This window comes from Choloepus didactylus, chromosome 16 (genome assembly GCF_015220235.1).
Source record: "Choloepus didactylus isolate mChoDid1 chromosome 16, mChoDid1.pri, whole genome shotgun sequence".
NCBI classification, from domain to species: domain Eukaryota; kingdom Metazoa; phylum Chordata; class Mammalia; order Pilosa; family Megalonychidae; genus Choloepus; species Choloepus didactylus.
The window spans coordinates 50,274,879-50,295,580 of NC_051322.1; positions in this window are offsets into that span (position 1 = coordinate 50,274,879).

Consider the following 20,702-nt stretch of genomic DNA (forward strand, 5'->3'; position numbering starts at 1 on the left):
TGTACGTGTCATGGGTATCCTAGAAGGAGAAGAGAATGGAAAAGGGGCAGAAGCAATAATAGAGGAAATAATCAATGAAAATTTCCCATCTCTTATGAAAGACATAAAAATACAGACCCAAGAAGTGCAGCACATCCCAAACAGAAAAGATCTGAATAGACCTATGCCAAAACACTTAATAATCAGATTATCAAATGTCAAAGACAAAGAGAGAATCCTGAAAGCAGCAAGAGAAAAGCAATTCATTACATACAAAGGAAGCTTGATAAGACTATGTGCAGAGTTCTCAGTAGAAACCATGGAGGCAAGAAGGAAGTGGGATGATATATTTAAGATACTGAAAGAGAAAAACTGCCAACCAAGAATCCTATATCTAGTAAAACTGTCCTTCAAATATGAGGGGCAGTTTAAAAAAAAAATTCTCTGACAAACAGACAATGAGAGAGTCTGTGAACAAGATACCTGCACAACAGGAAATACTAAAAGTAGCACTACAGATAAAAAGGAAAAGACAAGAATGAGAGGTTTGGAACACAATTTTGGGTGATGGTAGCACAGCAATGTAAGTACATTGAACAAAGATGACTGTGAGTATGGTTGAAACAGGAGGGTTAGGAGCACGTGGGGCACCAGAAGAAACGAGGTGGGAAAGGTAAAGACTGGGACTGCATAACTCAGTGAAACCTAGCATGCTCAACAATTGTGATAAAACGTACACATGTGTTTTTACGTGAGGGAGAACAAATTAATGTTAACCTTGCAAAGTGTTAAAAATAGGGTGGTATTGGGGAAAAATATAATCAATGCAAACTAGAAACTACAGTTAACAGAAACATTGTGTTATGCTTCCTTTAATGTAACAAAGACAATATACCAAAGCTAACTGCCTTTAAGAGGGGGACATAAGGGAGGGTATGGGACTCTTGGCATTGGTGATGTTGTCTGATTCTTTTATTCTACTTTAGATTAACTCTATCTTTCCTTTTGTTGATTTTTAGCTATCAAGTTTTTTTTCTCTTTTTCTTTTTCTTTTGTCTGTCTACCTTCTTTGACTCTTCCTCCTTCTTTGTGGAAGAAGTGGAGATGTCCTTGTATAGATAGTGGTGATGGTGGTGAATACATAATTATATGACTATACAGGGAACCATCAATCATTTACTTAGGATGGAAAGTAAGGTGGGTGAACAAAACCATCTTTAAAAAAAAAAAAAAACAGATTGTTAAGAAAACTTGAGGGCACTTCATTGAGTGAAATAAGTCAGACACATAAGGACAAATATTGCATGGTCTCACTGATATGAACTAATTATAATATGTAAACTCATAGACATGAAATAGAAGTTACCAGGATATAGAATAAGATCAAAGAATGGGGAGCAGTTGCTTATTATGAGCAGAATGTTCAACTAGGTTGAACTTAAATGTTTGGAAATGGACACAGATGATGGTAGCATTTATTGTGAAAATAACTAACAGTGCTGAATGGTATGTGAATGTGGTGGAAAGGAGAAACTTAGAGTCACATATGTCACCAGAAGGACAGTTGGAGGTTAAAAGATGGGAATGTATAAAACAGTGAATCTTGTGATGGATAATGTCCATGATTAACTGCACAAATATTAGAAATCTCTTTCATGACCTAGAACAAATGTATGACACTATAACTAGAAGTTAATAATAGAGGAGTATACAGGGGTAATATATACATATTACAAACTATGTACTACAGTATTTTAACATTCTTTCATCAACAGTAACAAATGTACTATACCAATACTATGAGTAAATAATGGAGGGAGGCGGTGCTTAGGGGTATGGAAGGATTCTAGTTTTCTTTTTTTGACTTTCTTTTCTGGAGTAATGAAAATGTTCTAAAAATTGAAAAAATAATAATTGTGGCAATGGATGCACAGCTGAGCTGTGTGATGGTACTGTGGACAATTGATTGAGCACTTTGGATCTTTGAATAATTGTATGGTATGTGAATAATCTCAATAAAATTAAACTTAAAAAATAATCAAAGGGAAATATGAGCAAATAGGGTAATCCATTATACCTAGACAAACGACATGGAAAATGTAAAGAGGCCATTGAATTTTGAGATTAGGCCATTGTTTTAATGTTTCTGCAGATTGAAAGTTGTGGTGGGTTGAAGAGTGAAAACAAAGAGAAGAACTGGAGGGAGCATATAGATTTTAATGAGAAGGAGCGACAAAGAGATGCTATAGGAAGAGGGAAACAGGAAGAATCGAGAAGGTATGAAGAAAAAAGACTACAAGGTCTATATTAAAAATAGAAGAGAGAAATATTTATTGAGAACTTCATATATATAATATTAGACATATATACTTATTATATATATATATCTATTAGATGCTGATTTAATCACTGAAGGTGCAGGACTTAAAAAAAAGCCACAAACTCTGTTCTAATATGACTTGAAAAAGAATTCAGGAAAGGAAAAAGTGGGTGGATCATGAGCGCAAGAAGAGACATTAATTGTTGACCTGAATTTGAAACTAATGTAAGGATGAATATAAGTGAGAGTTGAAGATGGAAGGAGAAAATCTGAGGGAAATCATATATAATGTACTCATTTTCTTCAAATGCAGATTCCCAATGCTTGCTGATAGGAAATTGATTGCTTTAAAAAGGGGGTAAAAGTTTGAAACTACTTGGACTGAAAATGCTCAAAGGAATATAAAAAGATGTACTAGATAATATTTTTTGCATTGTTATTCCTGAGACTCCAGTTACTGAATATCAGCGCAACTTCTGCACTTGCAGGAAAGTCTTACTATTTTATCCCCACATCTTCTGCTTCCCAGAGGCTATTAATCCAGAAAGAGACAAGAAATAGGAAACACATTTGGGGATAAACATTGTTAACCATGGTTTTTGTTCCACTGAAGTGAGAATATGAGGAAATGTTGAAACCTCTCATTTAAATGTTTTATTTGATTCTACAGTGGTTGCTTTATGTATTTTAAATAATTGAATGTTGCTCCTTGAAGTCAGGAGATACCGAACGCATGTAATCTTAAAAACTGAAAACGTCTGAGTGTTCCTACAGTATATCTATCATTGAAATTGTTGTTTATCCAACTGAGATGCAAACTGTTTTGCTCATAGGAGTAAATACCTCAACTAAATGCTTACTTAGGCAGCTAAGCAGTTCTCTATAGGCTATCAATACTTTTGCAGGAGCCTGCCTTTTATTCATGGTGCAGCCCAAAATACCATCACTATTTACCTGCCCTCTCCCTAAATGTGAAGTTTCCTTAGTAAAACTAAATGTTGCTTTGTGAAGCTTAATTTCTCTCTGAGTTGAAATTGTATGTGAATGTATTCAAAGTGGATTCAGAAACTGAAACATGGTACTGAGGGTTTGAATAAAACCTGCTATTTCAAGTGTAATTCTTCTTTCCATTTATAAAATAAATAATGGCCCTAAATTTCAGCATTATATAAAGTCTTTGAGGCCAATATTTTTTATTGTTATTTTATAATATCTCTACAAAGACTTGCATTAATCAAAATCTGTTTGAACTCAAAAATTTTAAAAAGGCTTTCAATATAGACCAAGGAAGTTTAATTCATGCATTAAAAATAACACACAAGTACAAAAATGCTATATACTGCCTTATTTCTAGAAGTAGAGTTATTTCACTTCCATCTGATGGAGAGAAATGTGTCTAACATTATTTAGCATTTAGACATTGTAAATGAAAATTAACCATCTACTGATAAAACCTTCTAATCATAAGAACAACCCAAATGTAAAGTTTCTTTATATAGGTGATTTGTAGCAATGTAGCAGATGTTGACAAGATAAACTGAACACTTTTAGTATATCTTTTAAAATGTATTAGTATTAATGATTTATCATTATATTTTCTCTTTTTTCTAATGGAATATTGTGTCTCTGCTATAAGAATTTTCTTGCCATAATTACATTCTTGCTAAGATTATATGATAATCACATTATAAGTGATCACAAATTATGATGAGTATAAATGCTTTGCCTACAAAGATCAATAATTTTATTGAGAAATATTTTGACAAATGTGATACTTGTATCAATCAAGAGTATGTGACCACTTGATCATTACTTAATTAAAGCGAAACAAAACTGTGATTAGTTCAAGAATAAGGAAAGAATGTGAGAAATGGACTTTCAATTTGATATATAAATCTATGATTTTTTTGCTTAATTGAAATTAATTATTGAAAGTGCCAGTTTGGATGTTTTAGGTCCTCCAAAACACCATTATCTTTGATGCAATTTTGTGGGAGCAGACGTATTAGTGCTGATTAGATTGGAATTCTTTGACTGAGTGTTTCCATGGATATGTGACTCAATAAACTGTGAGTGAAATGTTTGATTGGATAATTTCCATGGAGGTGTTATTCTGCCCATTCAGGGTGCATGTTAATTAGATCACTGGAGTCTTATAAAGTAGTTCACAGACAGAAGCAACTGAGAGTAGCTAAAGAGTGACATTTTGCTAGAGCAACTGAGAGTAACATTTTGGAGAGGAGCTGTAGCTAAGAGAGTACAAAATGCCCCAAGAGCAACATTTGGAGAACACCATTTTGAAACGCCATCTAGGAGCAAGCTGATGCCAGCCACGTGCCTTCTGCACTAACAGAGGTTTTCTGGACACCAATGGCCATCCTTCAGTGAAGGACAAACCTACCCCAATGGACTTTGCCTGAACTTACTTCATACCCGATTGTTGATGCCTTACCTTGGACATTTTATGGCCTTCAGACTTTGTAGCCAAATAAACCCCCTTTATAAAAGCCAATCCATTTCTGGTATTTTGCTTAATGGTAGCATTAGCAAACGAGAACAAATGCCAACTATGTACACTGAGTATACAAGTAATAGATAAATGTGACACTGCCTCTATAACATATCAGGGCATGGTAAAACATGGGCCTAGATATTGTTTGTGAGCAGACATTTTAATATATGCTATATGCAGGTAGAAATAATGACTTCCCTAACATATATGTTTTCTTAATTTTCACAGTACATATATGAATTTTACAAATAAACAAAATTTTTAAATGATTTTGGCTGAGATGGGAAAAACAAGCTTGGTGATCAGTAACTAGATCTTTCAGGCACATAGTAGATACATAATAAATGAATTGAATGAATAAATAAACAAATGAATAAAGTTAAGACCTATTCAGATTGGTTTCCAAGTATTAGAATGGTAAGATTAGTTTATAATCTAAGTTTTCATAGACATTTTAAAGGCAGGAGGCTTTATTTTGTCTCTGCAATATAGAACAAGTTTTTGGAACTGGATGCATTTTACTTTCCCTTTTATGTGCGTATTTGAGGCAAAAATCTAACATTTAAAATGGCCTTTTAAAACTCGTTCTTTAAGAACAAATTGACTACAGAACAACTGGGCCTGAGGGATGATTGCCTGATGGTGATGCATCAGGTCCTCTTAAGCAACTACATGCAGGTAAAAGAAGTAGACCTCAACACTCAATAGTTAAAAAAAAGAAAGAAAAAGTTTCTTCTACCATCATGCAGTCTTACATTAGGGTAAGGGTATAGTCATTTGCATTTATGGATGTGTGTATGTGTATGTGTGTATAAATTCAGCTTTCTTTGGGAAACAATATTTCTGATGGGAACAATGATAACAGAATATCAGAATTGCAGATCACTCTCTCCATACAGTAGGGCTGAGAATTTGGTGTGATCCAGGACACAGGGCACATTGCCAAGCTGAGTGGTCTGGTAGTCTCTTGCTCGGAGAGGTGGAGGGGGCAGCTCTCAATGCAGTTTCTCGATGCAGCTCATCTGTGGAGATGATCTCTGAACAGTGGCATTACTGGAAGCCATCTTTCTAGAAGAATTGGAAAGTCAGCCTGCCCTGAATTCTTGGGCTGCATTTCTTCCTAGGCCTTCATAAACCTGTACTTTCCAAATGTGAATGGTCTGATTGAGGTAAATTAAATCTTTTAAGTGAAAGGAGCTTTGAAATTTATTATCTTTTAAAATCATTTTCTTCTTGCAGGCATCTAGTGAGCTCAGTGAACAAATGTGATGGCCAATCTCCTGCTGTCTTTATAGCTTAGGGAATCATGCTTAACACGGAGCTCATCTATTTCCAGGTCTCATCCAAAAGTTAATAACTTCATCAAATGTGCAAAAGGAACACACCTGTTGGCCCATTAGGCAAACATTTCTTTGCTTCATTATTTTTAATGTGTATTACATTAAATCTCTTCCATTTTTTAAATTAAAATATTTGGAAGGTAAGAATAAGGGAAAGTCTGGGGTAGTAGTGGTATTGAATAAGAAATATTTTAAATACTTATATGGCTTTCATAGATCCAATGTAATCACCTATTTTACTTTATTTGTTGGTTAAAATAATACCAGGAAATATTATCTTCTTTTTATTTCATTAAACTTACTTTTAGGAGCACTTTAATTCTATATACTGTTGAGAGATACGTATGACAAGAAAGTCATCTCTTATCACTTCTATTCAACCTTGTACTGGGTGAACTAGCTAGTGCAATAAGGAAAGAAAAATAAATAAAAAACTAAAGATCGGAAAGGAAAGAATAAAACTCTCCTTATTCGTATATTGCATTTTGTCTGTCTAGAAAAATCCAAAGAATCTATCAAAAGAAAAACAAAACAAAACAAAACAAAATCCAACTTCTAGAACTAACAAGTGAGTTTAGCATGGTCATGTGATACAAGGCCAATATACAAAAGTCAACTGAATTTCTATATACCAGCAATAAGCAATAAGAATTGGAAAGTAACAAAATAATACAATTATCAGTAACACAAACAGTGAAGTATGCAGTTATAAATCTAAGAATATACAGTCAGGGTCTGAACACGAAAATTATGAAACACTGATGAAAAAAATCAAGGAAGACCTGAATAAGTGGGGAGATGTGCTGTGTACAGGGAATGGAAGACTCTGGACAGTTACAATGTCAATTATCCCCAAACGATATTTAGATTCCACACAATCTCAATCAAAATTCCAGAAAACTTTTAGTTGGTATCAAATAGCTGATTCTAAAATGTATATGGAAAGGCAATGAAGCCATAATAACTAAAACAATTCTGAGCAACAAAAAACGAACAAACTGAGAGGAAAATTATCCAGTTTCAAGGCTTACAATAAAGGTAATCAAGGGATTGGCAATAGTTAGACACGTAGATCAAGGGAACAGAAAAGAGATTCCAGAAACAGACCCAAAGAAATATAGTCAACTAATTGTTAATAAAGATAGAGAGGTAATCCAATGGAGAAACGATAGTCTTTTTAATACATGGAGCTGGCACAATTTTATATCCACATGAAAAAGAGAGAAAAAAAGGAAGGAAGGGAGAAAGGAAGGGAGGAAGGAAGAGAGGAAGGGAGGGAGGAAGGGAAGAAGTCAAAGGATACGTGAGCCAAACAAAACATCTCCCAATGGCTAAAGATGGAACTGTTTGAGCAACACATATAATGATGTATTGGATTGTAACTCAATGTATAAAATAAATATACATTAATTTCTGCTGATAAAAATACATACTTGAATAATAAATAAATGGGAGAAAAAAGAGCAAATCTTATTTGCAGAAGAATTATAAATAATTTATGTAGCTGTTCCTTCTCCAGGAGGTGAAGGTTAATCAGACATAACACACACAAACACACCCTTGAGTGTGGTCTGGACTTAGTGTCTTACTTCCAAAAATAAAGTGTGTAAGAAGAAAGAAGTGACTTTACCATGGAGAAACCTGGCAAACTCTACCTTGGCAAGATGAGCAAATTAACATTGCCATTGAGAAATCATATTGCCATCATGAATCCCAAATGATGTGATGAGAAGAGCCCTTTACCTTTGTGGTATTTTTCCTTAAAATTCATATATCCAGTCTAATAAAAAGTACATGTCAGACAAGCCCAAATTGAGGGCTATTTTATGAAATACCTAACCAGAACTCCTTGAAACTGTCAAGACATGAAAACCAAGGAAAGGCTAGGACAATGACATAATTTAGAGGAAGCTAAGGAAACATGACAACTCAATGACAATGTGAAACCCTGCATTGGATCCTGAAACAGAAAAAAAAAAGGATGTTAGTGGAAAATCTAGTGAAATTTGAGCAGGATCTGGATTTAATTAATTTAATGCACTGATATTTGTTTATTAGTTTCATCAAGTGTACCAAGGTAATGTAAGATGCTAACATTCCAGGAAACTGATAAGGGGTACAGACACTTTAGGTACTATTTTTTGCAACTTTTCTGCAATCTAAAATTATTCCCAAATAAAACCATTATTTAAAAAAATAAATGGAGGAAAAATAAAGACATTTTCTGGTAATCAAAAGCTGAAATAATTCATTACTAGCTGACCTGCACTAAAGAAATGTTAACTTTGGGGAGTTACACCAACAGATTGATGACTTAATTAAGTAAAGACCCAGTGCTTTTCCTGGAAGGCATTTGGATGCCAAAGATTCTTAGCATACTATAGAGAAATAAAATAAAAGATTTCAGGACATAGACATGGGATAGAACACAAGGGATAGAATTTCACCCAATAATTATTTCCTTGAGTATGCAGAATTGAAGCAAATAATAAAGACTTGAAGCATACATTGTTGAAAAGTATACCATAATATTGAAAACAGACAAAATACTTTAGAAGCTATTCTCTAGAAGTGCAAAATGATGATGGAAAATACCACGATTGAAATATACTTCGTCATCTAAATGGGAATGCATGAATTGATGATGGCAGAAACCTACTTGCAAAACTTGACCTTCAGAATCAAGCAACAACTTTCATACACAGCATATTGACATATGAAGCTCAATGACCTGAAAGTATTTCTGCCCTGTGCTCACTTGAAATCTCTGACTTATTGGAGGCATTATATAATTTGCTAGTGTGGATAATTTCCCCTATGAATATTAAGCATCCTCCTCCCCCAGAAAGCCAAATAGGTTCATAATCACTATGGCTAAAGGCAGGAGTGGTGGATACCCATAGTTCCAAAACATCATTTTGACGTCACCAAAGCTGACCTGATACTATTTTTAAAAGGGAAATGCAATATGTCTATGAGCAACAGCAAAAAACTCTAGGCAGTATGTTTTGAATTAATTAGAGCCCTTTTCTTTAGAATGGGCAGCAAATTATACTTATTGGGATAGACATTTTTTTTCAGTATTTGAATTATGCAGTATCAGAGAATTTGGAATGATTGTGTAACTTATACATTGTGGTGGAACCAAATGCAAAGGAACACAGGTACTTACTTCATAATAAAAGAATTAAGAATGCTGGTTGTATGCATTTCATGTTTCAGAAGTTCTGTGAATACAAGGGAGGGGCCTACTGAAGAATGAGTTGTGATGTTTGATGAAAGAGGACATTTTGTCAATTTGGACTGCAGAACTATATGAAGTTTTATATGAAGTGATATTACTTCTCACAATTTAAAAACATATGATCAATGAACCATATTTTATATGTGGGTAAATCACCACTCACAATTCATCCCAATAGCACTGTAACAAAAATAATGAGTCCCTGTTCCTACAATTCCTAGCACTACCATTTTGCTGGTTTCAGTGCTCCAAGGAGAAATTCTTTTATCAGGGAAAAACAAAGGCAAACAAACAAGAATAGCAAAAACAATTGCCCCGTATAAATGGAGGCGAAGACTTGCATATGAACAATTTAGAACTGCTCATCTCACTCAGAAGAAAACAACAACAAAAAGCCCCACAGTCTATTATAGGCTAGTTTGCTTGTACAAAGAGTGGGGCAAGATAAAATATAGATGGATCCACTGGAGTGCCTTGTGCTACAAAGCTCAGTGTTAGATGATCCTGGAAAATTGCTATGATGCTATGAAGGCAGGGCGACTGAGGGTTCAGCTCCCTCAGAAAAGGAGATTTAAATCACCTCATTGGGACACAATTATGACCTATTGAGGAGCTCAGCCAAATCGATTCTGTCTTCCAAGGGCTTTGATTCTGAGAAGTAGGTTCCAGAATGGAAAGAACAATTAGGAGATTATTCATTCTAGTTGTGGAGCCTGGAAAAGTTGTCAACTGCTTGTTGCCTCTGAGATCTGGAACTGTCAGGTTTCTAGGGTCTCCCTTTGTTTCTTTGGACTCCCACAATGTCCTTTAACAGTTCCTTTTTTTCATATATTAGTTTTTTGTTTTTTTTTAATAATCAGAGAAACCTAATTGATAATACCATGTGCTGAAAAAACCCTCAGGTCGACTAATACTTTGCTTCCTTTATATTTCTTCTCTGAGTTTGACTATTTTAAAAGCTTCAACATTCTTTATCAAATGAACTTTGTTTTATATATGTGTCTAAGTATATCTAGCTAGCTATGTATGTGTATACATATATATATATTTCTAAATTATAGTGGACAGTACATACACTACTATATTAACTGAAGAATATTAGAAGTATAAAATATTTTCTTGCATGATTTCATCTTACATGTAAATGTGCATTTCAAGATATGATTTTAAGGTAAATATTTTCATGGACAGAGTTTTGGCTGAAGTTGTATAAATATGGGAAAGATCTAGGTGACAAAACTGAATTTCTTCAAGCTTCATTTGCTAAGCAGCCAATCTATGTTGTAGCAACCTATTTTTATCTTCCTACTCAGCTCATTTGCTCCTTTTTTTTAAATCAAAGATTATAACATCACATTAATGGAATTAAGATATTAAAAAACTAAAAAAGAATTAAAACATGAAAACTACAAATTTTCAATGGAAAACAAGTCAGAGAGAGTAGCAGGGTGTTGATATGGAAGAATTCTGTTGTCAATTGAATCATATACTATTTATCCCCATCAATGCTCCAAAGCAATTTATGCCAAGCTTCTCAATGTAATATCTATAAAAGCTCTAGGCACCTCTTCAGACAGAGTGATCTGAAATCTTGTATTCTTCCCAGCTGCAGATACTCCAGTGCTTTGTTAAATATATAAAGAACTGTAATTTACATGGAGTGGTGGTTTGGTTAAAAATAACACTAAAAATATAGCACGGTTCAACAAAGGTGTGATTACGGAGATACTACCTGATATTGCTGAAATGACCTTGACCATCCTGATACTAAAGAATCTTTGCTAGAGTATACACTGCCTATATGAGCTCAGTCACTATTTAAACACAAAATAATTCAGTTTGTACAATCATAACTTCTTTACTTGTGCCAAAATTCTTTATAGTTAGATATATTATCTTACATTGCTTTGATATAACCTTATCTGAAAAGAAAGAGTTAAAATATGTAGTCTTTCAAAATTCTGATTTCAAAATCATGATTCTATGATGTGTATATAAAGTGCTTGCTGGTTGGAAAAACCCAAGTTTGTAACATATATACATAAGTGTTCCTGGTGTCTTCCTTATCTTTTTTCTTTTTGAGAGCTATATTTTACCTTTGACATAAGAGAATATTTGTAAACATAAAATATAATTTTGCAATCAATCTGTAAAATTATGATGAAGATGAAAATAGAAAAAAATCTACAATCTATAATGAATTCAACAATTTATATAAGTGATATTCTTAAAAAACTTTTAGTTATTCATCTTAGCAATAATCAGTTAGGGTTATCCAACAGGCAGGTATTTTAGTTTGCCCTCATGGCAGTATACATAACCAGTTACTGCTCTATAAGCCCCCCTGAATCTTTTGATAGCTTCTGTGCCATTCCTAGGACTAAAGTGTTTTCCTTTCCCAAGCCAATGTTGAATTAAGTGTCTTAACAGAAAAATAAATGACTTAATGAATGTATTTAGCTACCTTTTATCAGAAAGATGACCCCATCATCTCTCTATCTCTCTGTATTCTCTATCTAGGTAACTAGGTAGTTAGCTAGCTGTTCAGCCTCTCTTTCATCAGTATCCATTATAAAAGGTTAATGGTTTAATTAAAAATTCCAAAGAAATATTTTCTTGTTGAAAATACCAGTTTTGAAAAATTATCAATTAACAATAGCTAAGCGTTTTCATTTGGAAGAATAGAGTAATAATTACCAAGTAGCCCAACACTGGGAAATCCACTCATGGTCTTTCTGACCATTTTACTTAGGGACAACTTCTTAATAAAAATAAAATGATTCAGCATAGGCTTCTGGTTTCAAATATGTATAAGGTAAACTGAATAAAATAAATCTACTAAAACTTGGATTTTTTTTTCTCAGTTTTTCTTAAACCACAGACTGTGTACACCCTGTGTTGGGGATTGAATCATGTCATCTACAAAAGGCATGTTCAGGTTCCAATCCCTGGTCCTGTGGATGTTAGCCTATTTATAAATAGGATCTTTGAAGCTGTTGTTAGTCAAGGTGTACCCAGAATGAATGAGGATGGGCTTTTATCCAATGTGACTGAAATCCTTATAAGAAAAGGAAATCGGACATAGCGCGGGGATCAGCTAGAACCTGGAAGTCAAGAGAACCTGGAAGAGAAATGAGAAGACACTGCCAAGTCATGCTGTGTGTATTGCAAATGATGGAAAAGCCAAGGACCAAGGATCATAGGCAATCAGCCCCAGATGTAAGTCTTCGGGGAGAAAACATCATCTTGCTAATGCCTTGATTTTGGACTTCTACCCTCAAAACTGTGAACCGGTAAATTCCCATTGTTTAAGCTAACCCACTGCATGGTGTTTGTTTTAGCAGCTAAGAAACAAAGACACTTGGTATATAAATTATAAACATTTAAATAAAACACCTATTTGAGTGTCATAAATCTATCCTGAAAAGTGAGAAACCATACTGATGTTTGCTATGGGTAATATGTCATCAGGGTGTTAATATTTTATATTAAATATTATACTATGTTAAAATTAAATTATTTTCCTCTAATTAGAAAAGGTATAATGGAACAAATCTCTTTGATGCTTTAAGTTTTATGAAATTAAGATAGTGAAAGCAATATTTTCTTTCTGAAGGTAATGCTTTAAATTGTGCTTTAGATCTTGGTTGTTTTTGCAGGAAAGACGCAGCTTAAGTTAATTTTTTAAAAAAATAGTTCCACAAGTAAGTAGGAAAAAAAAACCCACTAATTAGATTGATAGTTTTTGGGGGGAGGAGGGTAAGTGGGGGTTTCTATGAGCTCAAATTGTTTTTGTAACTTCTTATACAATTTTAAAAAAATCATTCTGTTTCATTTATATGTAAGTAGGACAACCCTTCTCCCATCTTTTGTCCATCAGTGGTTTTTCTGCTCAAACAACCCCGTGTTTATTCTTTAAGAAAATATCTATTCATGTGAAAAAAAATCTAGCTCTTCTAATTTTCATTTAATTTGCATTGGTATCTTGGAGTGACTCTGAAATCTTTTTTTCTTCCTCACTAAAAATGTAATTTTTCTTTATGCTGTTTGAGTTGTCAGTAATATTAGAAGTGTGATACACAAAGTAAGAAGGTAAACAAATAATATTGCTTTTGTCTCTGAATCTAAGTTCAGAAGCAAAAGAACATAACAAACTAAAAGGATAAGCCTTGGTAGGAAAAGATAAAATGAAGTGAAAAGGAGAAATATTTCTGCATGGTGCATCAAAAGAGAAACTAAGGATTACCTGAAGCCTGAAAATATTAACCTACGTTCAATTTTCTTGAAGTGTTTCTCATTTCTAATACACTGTGAGAAACCAAGCAACATAATATTAAATTCCATGCTGAAGGTTATATACACAATATTCTGTTAAAATCACATTCATAGTTGCATACTGCTTAGGAAATGTTGGTATATCTCTACACCAATAAAAGATGAGATTTAGGGGGTAATATAGCAAATCAAACTTCTAAGATCAAATACAGGTCTCTTTCCTAGTGGGAGTTTACTGTTATAAGATAAAAAAACTGAAATTATTTGTTTCATAATTGTGCTTTTATTCATGGTTTATTTATATAAGATTTATAACCAGGAGGTGTATAAACTTTAGAAAATAGGAATGCACTACCTATTCTTCTGCTCTGCAGTACCAGTTTATCCTGAAGAGAGAAGGTGGGAGGAAGGAAGGGATGGGGAGTGAGGGATGAAGAGAAGAACACAGGGTGGGGGTGGGGGTGGGGGAGGCAGAGAGAAACCAAAAGAGAAATAGGAAATATAAATAAATTTATATGACAGCACTTAAAGTCATTCTGAGTATGTGGTTACAGTGAAGTATTTATTGAAAATTGTACTGTAATAGTATTTGAAAGTTGAAAATAACCTCTCTCCCCAGCAAGCCCTGCCAGTGTCCGTGGATTTTCAGGCTAGCAGCAATGGCTAGCAGCAATGGCAGAGCAGTGAGGAGCGACTCATACAGGGCCTCATAAATGCGTGATATTACAATTAGAGCACTTTTCTTGCTGGTCTTAGGGACTTTCATTTCAAATATCACCGAAAAGTACCTATTGACAATTATTCCTTTTTAAAACTTTCTTTTATAATGTAATTAGCATGCTTGCAATTACCAATGTGGTCCTATTTTCTAGGCAATCCTTCAAAGATGTGCTCTCAGGTGTCCATATTGGCGTTCATGAAAGAGAAAGTGCGATGTCCGCATAAAGTATCTCATGTTCTTAATGCCAAAAGGATTCTGGTGAAGTATATCAATGTTTTATGTGTTTATTTGTATGGATTTTTAAAAAGCTTTTTTAGGTATAATAGACATACAGTAGACTGCAAATATTTAAAGTCTATGATTTGATAAACATTAACATAAGTATGTATCCACAAAACCAACAATAAAATCAACATCTAATCTGCTTTCTCTCTCCATATTAGTTTGTGCTTTCTACAACATCATATAAGCAGAATCATACAATATGAACTTTTTTATCTGACTTCTTTTACTCAGAATAATTATTTTGAGATCAATCCCTGTCATTGCATTTATCAATAGCTTGCTCCTTTTCACTGCTGAGAAGTAATCTGTTATATATAGATTCTACATTGTGTTCATCCATTAATTTCAGTTTTTTCCTATTTTAGATCAAGCTGCTATGAACATTCTTCTACAAGTCTTTGTCTGGACATAAATTCTCATTTGTTTTGGGTAACTACCTTGGAGTGGAATGAATGAATCATATGGCAGGTGTTATGTTTAATGTTTTTAAGAAATGCCGAAATGCCATACAAAAAGTCTGTACCATTTTACGTTTCTACCAGCAGAGTATCAAAGTTCTGCTTCCTCTACATCTTCACTGATACATGCTATGGTCAGTCTTTTAGATTTTAGTCTTTTGAATAGGTATGTAGTGGTATCTCACTGGGGTTTAGTTTTCACTCCCCTAATGACTAATGATACTGAGCATAATTTTATGAGCCTATTTGTCATCCTTAGATCTTCTTTTGATGAATGGTCTGATTAATTCTTTGTTCTTTTCTTTTATGGAGATATTTGTTTTCTATTATTGATATTCATGACTTTTTGTATATTCCCAACAAAAGTCCAAATCAGATATGTAATTTAGAAATATTTTTTCTCAGCCAATGGTCTGTCTTTTCTTTCTTTTAACAGCATTTTTAGAAGAGCAGACATTTTTAACTTTTAATTTTGATATAAACTTGCATTTTTTACTTTTGTGGATTACGCTTTTGATGGTATATCCCCAATTTTCTGCCTGATCCACGGCCACAAAATATTCTCCTATGTTTTGTTTAATAATTTTAGAGTTTTAGGTTTTATATTTAGGTCAATGATTCATTGCTCCAACTCAGCTCTTGAAGGGCTTGGGTCAGGACAGCCCTGAGTGCAAAGAACATGCCAGGCACTGAGTGAGACAAGGGTTTATTAAGACTTATGTCAAGAGAGAGTTCTTCCTGGTGGAGGCTGGCTGTGAAATGGAATTCAGCACTCTGCAAAAGGCGGGGAGTACAAGGGCAGCTTCCATGGATTTGGGATAAAGACATTCCATAGGGTATGAGAACAGTTTTAGCAGGGTCTCATGACACAGGGGTCTAGAGGTTTGTTATCAACAGTGATCAGGGAAGGGGAGTTTCAATGCTTTGTTTATTATACCATCTGTACCTACTTTTTTCCTTGAGGAAGTCTGATGACCTTCAACTTCTGTCCCAGTCATGCAGGCTGCTATGTGCTGTGGGACCTCATTCCCCATTAGGGAGGGGGAGCTCAGTCCCTGGGTCCCCACAGTCATTCTGTGTTAATTTTCCAATATGATTTCATGTACAGATCGAAGTTCATTATTTATCATATGCATAACCAGATAGTTTACTTTCATTCCTCTCCTTCTGGCTTCTGTCTTATCTGTTTCATTCAGTTTACTTCTTCATCTTTTATGCATTATGCTCTACATTATTATATTTGTTTAAACAGTCATATATGTTTTAATTAGATTTAGATAATAAGAAAATATGCTATATATTTACCCACGTGATTACCATTTCTGGCTCCCTTCATCTATTTGGATTGAAATTTCTGTGTAGCATCATTTTCTTCAGCTTAAGGCATTACCTTAATATTTCTTTTTGTACAGATCTGCTGCTGATGAATTGTCTTAACCTTGCTATGTTTTAAAAATATTTTATCTCACTTTCATTTTGGAAGGATATTTGCATGTGATATAGAATTCGAGGGCAACAATATTTTTGTTTTATTCCCAATGTGGTAATGATGTTGTTCCACTGTGTTCTATCTTCCCTTGTTTCTAATGAGAAATCTGATGTCATTCTCATCTTTTTTTCTCATGTATAGAGCATCATATTTTCTATGGCTGATATTAATATTTTCTCTATATCACTGGTTTTGAGCAATTTGATTATGGTGTGCATTGATATATTTTTCTTTTTGTTTTGTTGACTTGGGTTTGGTGAGATTCTTAGATCTAAGGTTTTATAATTTGAAAAAATGTCAGCCATTATTTTATCTTTTTTTTTCCTATTCTTTTCTTCTCTCCTTTATGGACTCTAAATGCACACATAGTGGGCTGTTTGAAGTTGCCAACAGTTCACTAGTGCTTTTTAACTTTTTTAGTTTTAATTCTTTTTTTCCCTCTGTGAATAATTTCATGCAGTTTTTTGTGCAATGTCTTCAAGTTCACTAATCTTTTCTTCTGCAATGTATAATCTGCAATTAATCCCCTCCAGTGTATATTCCATTTAATGTTTTCATTTTCTTCTCTAGAAGTTCATTAATTTTTTTTATATTTCCCAGTTCTTTACTTAACAAATGCAATCTTCCCTCTAACTTTTTGAATTTATGGAATATAGTTATAAATATTTCAATGTCCTTATTTTCTAATTCTAACATCATAACTGTGTTTAATTTGACAAGAATTTTACCAAGAAAATGGTTCTTCTTAGATTACATATGTGGTCAAGGTCTAGATTGCTCATCTCTCCCCAAAATGTGTGTTACTGGCTGGTAAAGGATTTAAGGGAATTAGAATGTAAATCAACTACTTCACTAAGCACACTTGTTAGGTAAGCTGAAATATTTTTTTAGGTAAAACTTGTTTAAGGAAGAAGCTGTGCCTTACATTTCATTCTGGGGCAAGCATCTTCACTTGTTTAGGAACTGCACTTTTAATAATACTGGTCTGGATTAAGACATCTATTGTGGTCTTCAGGATTATACAGCTGGAGAGTCTTAGAGCTCAGAGCTCCAAGTGGGTGTCTAATGTTCATGCAGAGAAACAGAATTAGGTTCCCAGTTGTATAGTGGGACATCCTAAGATCTTTTCTTGAAGTTTCAGGAATGAATTTCAGGCAAGTCATTGTATCTACTATGTTTTTTTTTAAGTACAACAACAACAAAAAATACAAACAAAATAAAACAAATCTAAGATAAACCAAAGATTTTCCTTTGGTGCCAGTAATCTTAAAATAAAATGAAATGTTGTTTCAAAGTGTTCTTTGCCTTTCCTGTTATTTCTTTTTTCCTCATAATCTTCTATGGGAAATGCTAGTTTGAAAAATAAAACTTCAAATAGCAAGATGAATGAACAAAAGCATTTTCAAAGCACTTCGAAAATTGCTAAATGTATGTAATTTAATTTTTAGAAGCAGCAAGGTAGAAAATGTGTCTTATAAAGTGTCATTATGGAAATGGTACATTCTGATTAGTTAACAGCTCTGATAGTATTCTAGTTTAGAACAAATTTAGGCAATTGAATCTTTCCTGTATTATCAGAAAATTTTGCAAGGTTACTAAGAGAAATTTCACTAAACTCTGCTTGAGGGATTTAAAAGTCACTTTTATATATTATTTATTTTCTGCGCCATACAGCATGAATAGTCTACACTAACACAGTGTCCCCCTAACTATTTATTCTACTCTGATTCTGAGCTCCTCCTTTGGGTTATAGTTCAGTGTATTGAGCTCATTGGTCACATTAGAAATTTCTTTCCATGTATGTTATTCATTCAACCCTCATCTTTCATTTAGTGAGCTATAAAAAATTAAGCTACCAAGTCAGAAAATATATATAAACCTACTGTTTTAAAATGTAAGAGAAAGGCAAAGTACTTTTGATCATAGTATTGATTATGATAATATTTCAATAGGTTTCCTAATTTGAAAAAAATAGATTTAATGAGAGTTCAGAAGAAGGATTCTAAAACCACATGTTTTCATCTGTGATGTTTTTATAGCTATTAAACTGCTGGGGAGATAAGATCACTCCTTTAAATAATTTAATCTAGCATGGTAGGAAGAGAAAATCTGTCTCTCCCTGTCCCCTTCTTAGAGCCACTTTCTAAGTTGTCAGCAGCTTCTTCATTTCTTGTAAATAATATTTACTTTTCTTTTAATTTGTGGAAGCTGTAAAAGTTCTTACTTAAGGTGACACAATTTGAAGAATTTTAAAACTAAAAAAACACCATTTAGACATGTTAAAAGAATGTTTAAGATGTGTGACTAAATCACATCATGTCATACCTTATGACTAGTCACTGAATTCTTTTGCTTTTATTAATTTAAGGCTAGATAGTGTATAGATATATTCATATTTAACAATATCCACATCAGATTACTTGTAAGTGAAAATCTGAGAGGTTAGAAGAAATAGTTATAATTAAACACATAACCACACAAAGCAAACTAAACATAATAGAGAAATATATTTACTATGCTTTGATAGTTGCGTGAGGTTTTATATGTGTGTATATATATATAAAATGACTTTTTGGAGGAAACACAGTCCATCTATTTCTTTAGATACGCAAAAACCTTTATGTCCTCAGCTCACACCAACAAAAGACTATGAAACTAGACTATATCATGTTGCTTCTCCTTACCTATTTATCCACTTTCTTACTTGTTCACATAGGCATATGCAAAAGACATTATTTTTAAAAAATGGATCGGTAATTTAACCATGACTGTGTTTATCGTAGTATATTCTACACGGGCCAAGAAGATATTTTTATCCAGTAACCAACTTTTTGCATCCACAGCTCCTTGACATTTTGTTTCACATTTTTTCCCTCTTCTTATTTAAGTTGTGAGGACTTTAGATCCTTTTATCTCACAAAGAAGGATTTGATAACAAAAAGTAAAGAAAAAGCAAGTTCTTCTGATATTGTGATTTAAAACCTACAATTTTGAGGGCAAAATTTGGCTCAGCTCAGACAGCAAATGGATTATGTGTTTAGGGGTAAGACTTCCTCAGTCTTCCCCTCTTTCTCCTCTTCTGCAATGTAAAGGATTTCCCTTTGCTGGGGCTCGAGAAAGAGGGGTTGAATCACAATGACAGAACTAGACAGTTTATGAGGCTCAGGAAAAGAGTCAGATCTGAAGGGGCCCGAAGCTAATGAGTCGAGTCTGTTACGAGACTCGAGGCCCCTAAGAAAGCCTCTTAGACACCACTGTTCAAAGCTTCCTTTTAATAGCTAACGTCCCTGAGCCCCTCCACTGCACAGTTCCCTGATGCCTACCTAAGCCCTGAGCGCTGACTACATCATGTTACCACCAGCCATGTGGACCCCTCTAAGGCAGGCATGAGCCCCAGAGAATAAGGAGGGAACTGCTGGTGGTGGGAGGGGGGAGGGACGAACATACTCTGCAAGAGTATTTAGGTGAGATCATATGGAATGAGTTCTTGCTTTTCTTTATGCACAATCTTTGGGAACTGCTTCTCCAAACTCCTTTACATACAAAACACTAAGGCTTGAGATAAATTGAAAAACATAAGAACTCTGATGGGTTTTCTTGTTTCTGTTTTGTCAAGCAATTAGGAAAAAAGGTTAATTTAAAGTAAACATAAATTGTAATATGCTGACACTTGCTGTAAATATCAGCAAGATTGAAGGTCGGGATGGGGAGATAGGAAATGTCAAATCTTCCCAACTTATTTGACCATAAACCATTGTGTATATGTGTTTGTGTGGACTATTTCAGCAAAATAATATAACATGGAACATTAACAAATGTTTCCCTAAAGATGTTGAGAAAAAAATTTTTTTTTTTTTTTCTGAAGACCCACAGAGAAAAATTCTCTCTGAAGTATTAGCAGTGGTGATTTTGGTCCTATGATTGTGTTTTATATATGGCTCTGGAAAACTTAAATCTATTTAGTATCCATATCTAGCAAATACACAGAACTTGTGGCATGATGCTTGTGTTCTAAAGCCACACTTGCCAAAGTCTTACTACCTTATCCTCCCACAATTGCTTTCTGTATTGCTAAATCT